Genomic DNA, 6,429 nt, shown 5'->3' with positions numbered 1-6,429 from the left:
TCCTTCGGTACAGGACATTCTACCTTGGTCCCTAACTTGCTTGCGCAGTTTAGATGTAGTATCTGTTGTGCATCAGATAGACACCCTCTGAACCTCCAAAGCTCATTTCCAGTGGAGCGAACCCGCGACGACTGGCAGCGAAGGAGTTCGCAGCTTCTGGCCGAAAGTAATCTCAGTGAGGTAGACAGTCGCCCTATCGTGTCTGCTACTAGGCCTTTTCTTTCTGGATGAAGTTCCATAGTCTTCTAAGAAAAACTGCAAGGCAGCAGTAGGATTTGAAGTCAGAGTTCCTATTTCTTAGCCTTTTGATGTGATAAGGCTCAAAAGGCAGTGGTGTTTGATTTGCGGGTTGGTTCCCCTTGTCTTCACCCAACCAAGGGCACCCACAAGACAGTGGGGTAGGGGTTGGTAGTGTGCCAAGGCGTGTCCACACATCGGTGGGCCATAATGCACTACCTCTGGGGTCCCCTACTACTCCGAGATCTCCTACAGGTTTAGCCTGGGGCCGCAAGGCACCCAGTAACCGTGTGTGGCCAACGTGGAGGCACTGTAAGAGTGTTGATGATGGAGCTCTATATACTGGCAGGGAAGACGTATGCATAGTTCCTCCCTTTTCATCATGAGGTTAGCCAGCGGTGTTAGCTGAAAGCGAGAAAGCATGCAAGCATGAACTTAACACTAATTTATAACATACTAGACGCATCACACTCCCCTGCCGGATTAAGAATCCAAACACACACACACACACACACACACACACACACACACACACACACACACACACACACACACACACATACGGGGTGTCATTTAACAGGAAACAATCTGGCTGATAGGGAGGGCGGTGAACTGTCTTGAGGTTTATCTTGTTAAAATAGTCTGCCTTTCTTTCTGATCTTCTCTGGGAATATTTGGGAAAAACTTTGCGCAAATCATCCGTAATCTTCAGCTCCTCACGAATAATTGTCTGCACAGTTTCCACACTGACATCAAACTATGCACTTATTATCTCTATAGACACACGACAGTCCTTATCCATGAAATTCTTTATTTGGCCAATCAACTCTGGTTTTCTGACTTCCTTATTCCTCCTAAACTGCTTATCATCCATCAGAGAGTCTCTGCAATCTTTTGATCTCTTACGCCATTCAAAAATTGATACTCTATTTATTTAACATAGTGCAAACGTGTATATTCAAATATATCAAATAAAACTTGGCAAAGCCGGGTATTTCAGCTAGTATATACATATATTAATATACATCTACACACACACACACACACGCCAACACACACATATATATATTAATATATAATTAGACATATATATATATACACGTATATATGAATATATACATATGTATATACATATATAAATATATATATATATATACATATACAAATTTACACACACATATATACATATATAAGCATGTATATTCACATATACATATATATGCATATATACATGTATATACACATATATATACAGTGGAACTTCGGGATACAGTGGACCTAAGATACGGTTTTTCATGTTACAATGTGGAATACAGTGTTATTCTAGCCGACTTACAGTGTTATTTATAAGGTTATTTGATTATATACATGTGTATTATATGCTGTACTGTATTTTGTTACTAATTTTTAATACCTAAGCCTGGGGTTCTATATATATACAGAAACACACACACACACACATATATATATAATATAAATAAACATATACTTATATAGATATGCATACATTTTCATATAGTTACATATAAATATATCTACATATACATATATATATATACATATAAACACATACATATATATACATGTATATACACACATATATGCGCATATATATAAGTAGAGAGATACATATATGCATACATATATACATATATACATAGATATATACATATATACATCGATATATATACACATACACAAACATACATATATACCTATATATATGCATATACACATATAAATATATACATATATATATACGTACATATATATATATATATATATATATATATATACAATATATACATATATATATGTGCGCATATATATGCACACATACACACACAAATGTATATACACTTATATATACACCCATACATATACATACACACATATATAAGAATAATTTCATAATCTATCAGAACAGAATCAAATTTTCAAGCACTTACTAGCGACGTTCCTGTATATTCATTAAAATATATTTTCTATATATTTTACTGAAATATTATATGAATTATATTATATTATATTATATATGTACGTATATATATATATATATATATATATATATATATATATATATATATATGATATATTACCTAGATACACATGTTTATTTATATATAGCACATAGAGTACACATACGTACATATACATATATATATATATATGCACACACACACACATACATACATATACATATATATATATATGATACTATATGTGTATTTATGTATGTATTAACAATTGCTCATGCATTTACACATGTCAGGTAGATGTAGGTAAGAATTTTAGTGTTTTTTCTTGTCCCCTTTTGTCCCTTTTTGCTAACCCCTTCCCCTACTTCCGTTTCCTGTTCCGTCCTCCCACTCTTGTTAATTTCCTTTTCTACCCTCCTCCTTCCTTCCTTTGATTATTTATACTAATGTCATTGCATTACGTTTTCCTTTCCTTTTCCCTCCTCGCGCGTGCCCGTGTTCTTCTCGATGCAGAAGCGAACAGCAGGGATGTCTATTTGCCCCGCGGTTCCATGGATCCGTATCATGAAACCCAATTACCAGAACTGACTTGTGCGAAGACGCTTAGAACCAAAATGGTAGAAGAACTAGAGAAAGGAACTAATTTAATATCAAAACAAGAAAGAAAAAAAGAAAGAAAAGAATGAAGAGATAGAGAAAGAGAGGAACTTGCAAGAGGGAGGCATGAAAAAGAAGTTTGAGAAAGAAAGGGAGTGAGAAAAAATGATCAAGAGAGAGAGAGTGTGTGAGCTGCTAAGAGGCATGAAACAAAAATGAAATAAGAAGCGAAAATTCAGACATATAAATAATTTCATATCAAACAATGAAGAGAGAGAAAGAAATAGAAAGAAAGATAGATAGATAGAGAGAGGGAGATAGATAGATAGAGAGAGAGAGAGAGAGAGAGAGAGAGACACCCACAGCAAGACAGACAGACAGACAGACAGACATAAGACAGACAGAGAAGCGAACGATAAAAAGAAAGCAGAAACGTAAAAGACAGAGATGGGGATATAGAAAGGGTGAGAAAGATAGAAAGTATGAATTAAAAAGAGAAAGAGAAGGAGAGACAGCAGAAGGGAGAAAGGAGGACGAGAGGAAAAAAACATGATATTAAGACGCATGAGATCAAACAAAACACGAAGATAAATAAGTAATGTAATATGAGAGGAATAAAGTGAGATTTAAAGAAAGAAAGAAAGAAAAATAAATCAATAGATAGTGAGAGGAAGAAAGAGAGAGAAAGAGAGCAAAGAGAGAGAGAGAGAGAGAGAGAGAAGAGAGAGTGAGAGAGTACCAAAAGGGCTAAATTAGAGCAGAAAAAAGAAAAATCAAGGAACTATATAATACCAAAGACATAAAAGAAGACATAATTGTTTTAAAACAGTTGTAATTTAAACAGCACTCTTTAAAATAATGTATAAAGATATTATAAGGAGCACTTATTTGAAAATACATCATTTGAAATCGAAATAAAAAAAAACATTCCGCAATAACTTACTTCTCGACCTAATCACTCCCTCTCCCTTTCTCTCTATTTCTCTCTCTCTCTCTCTCTCTCTCTCTATATATATATATATATATATATATATATATATATATATATATATATATGTGCGTGTGTGTGTGTGTGTGTGTGTATTAGCTCGCAGCCTGGCGTTGACTAGTAGAACAATACGCGTAAACATGATATTTTTATTTATGCAGATTGTGTATGTATTATTATAGAATCAATCCTCTATTGATTATTTTATATAAGGAGGAATAATGTACCCGGTGGACTAATTCACACACACAATCAAAAAAATAAAAATAATGATAATGTCTTTCATCAAATTCCGTTTGTATTGGTTTACAATATCACGTCACCTTATATTTGGGTTTGATGATATATGACCTGGAAAAATCACTTCTGATTAATAATTAGTTCTAAAATATGCAAACGAAGAAATGACTTGCGGCGATTTTAAATTGTGCCCACTTATTTATAGTAAATCGAACCTATTAATAAGAAAAACTAAAATAAAATGGCGATGTACATCCGGGCGATGTACAGACAGGAGATCATTCAATTTGTAGTCAAATTCTCTGCCACTGAGCTATATCTCCAGATTTTAATAAACCTCTCTTTTATTTTTTTAAGAAGAAATGATTTGCCGAAACATCATTATGTAACCCCTACAGCACCCACAGGCCGTGCACGTACGATATAAGGCAACGTGCACTAACCCTAATTGCGTGTGGCCACACCTCTACTCTGTCGAGTACTGGACCCCTCAACATACACCCTCTCTCTCAGACCCTCGAAAATCAGCCCGCTGATACTCAGGGTTTACAGCGCTCACAATACCAAGTCCAGCAATACCTGGATGCGGCTAGGTGATCGTCTACGTCAGGTTTTGTGGTTGGATTCTCTCACAGTCGTTGCAACTGGCAAGTAGGCATCTCTCGCTGTTGCGGCTTGGAGATCAGGGTCCTGGCAGCTGAAATCAATGGGTCATTCTTCACAAGTTGCAAGTTAATGATCAACAACGCCAGGGAAGTTCTCTCTGTCACAATTTACATTATTGACAATAAATTCAGCATACATGTCGTGCAGAAAGGAAAACTCAGGTTATTAAAATCACTATTTTTTTTTCGCTAATTTCAAGCAATGATTCTAGATGCAGGTGCCCTTTTCTCTTCTACTGGTGATGATCTCGACTAGTTTTCAGAGGAGCCTCTTCCCTCAATTGTTTTATCACCACAAGCTTCCGCCGGCCAGAGCGAAAAGAAGACCCCGATTAGCCAAGTGTTTCGTTTTTATCAACTCAGTAATTCCTCCCTCTATCTTTTTGGAGTTATTCTTTCTTTTTCTTTTCCTCTCTCTCTCTCTTCTTTTATCCTATTAATTTGTACTCCCTTTTTCTTTTCTTTCTTTTGAATTTCCTCCCTCTCTCTGTTGCCCTAATTTCTACTCCTCCTCTCGAACTTATCTCTACCAAATTTTAACTCTCATTTGCACTGAGGTGTTTACTTATTATCAAATTAGGAGTGATTAGTCACCCCAGGTCGAACAATGGTTGGCGGCGACCTTTACCCTTGACCTCCATTCTAAGTTGTCAGCCTAAATCAGCTAAGGATCTCTGGATTTCTTCATACCTCTCAACAGAAGTTTTAAAAACAACCTTTCATGTTAACAGATATATAACGACAATGAGATAAAAACAATTATTATTTGTTTTTCCTCTTTTCAAATCCCATAGACATTTCTATTTTGTCCCAATCAGACATGAACACCCCCTCTTCTTCCCTGTCTTCGTCTATTTGACAAGCAAGACCATCTGGTGTCGCCTGGGGTCTTGCCATACCCGCCCCTTACTTTCCCATGTCATTTGGTTACATATTACACCTATGCACCTTGCATCAGAAGCTCATAATGACATATCGGAAGTTGGTCCTATTTTCCTAGCTAAGGTTTTGCATTTCTCTGCACTCCTTTACTCTATCCTGTCCGGTCAAACACTCCCTCTCACCGCAATATGCACTTCGCTGCATGTATTCATGACACCAATAGTGTCATAATTATCTCTCTTGCCCGTGTAACGTAAAATATTCCACATTAAATATTATTCGTTTTTATCTGTGAAATAGAAAAGCTATTTATAAGATAAGATTTTTTTCGATTTTCGATACTTATCGATTAAAATTCTTTACACAACATTTCTAAGAACACTGCCAGACATAAATTAGCTTTGTGTAAAAGTTTCAATAGATAAGCTCAGCCGTTTCGGAACCTATGAGGAAGAATCCCACGCACACACGAAGTGACTTTTATATAATGATAAAGATAGATGTCAAAATGAAAGAGGGAGATAGGGGAGCGGGTGTAAAATAGATTGGTTGGTTGGTTGTTTTTGTTTTACGGCATATCAACCCTTTTCAGGTTATTTAATGCCGAATCCAAAGATTTTGAAGAAAATTTTTAAATAGAATATATTTGTTGTTTTCAAGTCAGTTTCTATTTAACCTATAGTTGGGACCCTAACAGGTACTACCACTCCGGGTCAGTGGACCTTGGAGCAATGGCAATTAAAGGGTGGCTCCACACTCTCCAAAGCCCGCAAGCTGGGGCCTACACACTGGATATAGTTTAAGGTCATATCCAGGAGCTGTAAAATAGATGGATAGAAAG

The sequence above is a fragment of the Euprymna scolopes genome, chromosome 9 (genome assembly GCF_053919585.1).
Source record: "Euprymna scolopes isolate OS-2025 chromosome 9, ASM5391958v1, whole genome shotgun sequence".
NCBI classification, from domain to species: Eukaryota; Metazoa; Mollusca; class Cephalopoda; order Sepiida; family Sepiolidae; genus Euprymna; species Euprymna scolopes.
Note: the sequence above shows the minus strand (reverse complement) of the source record.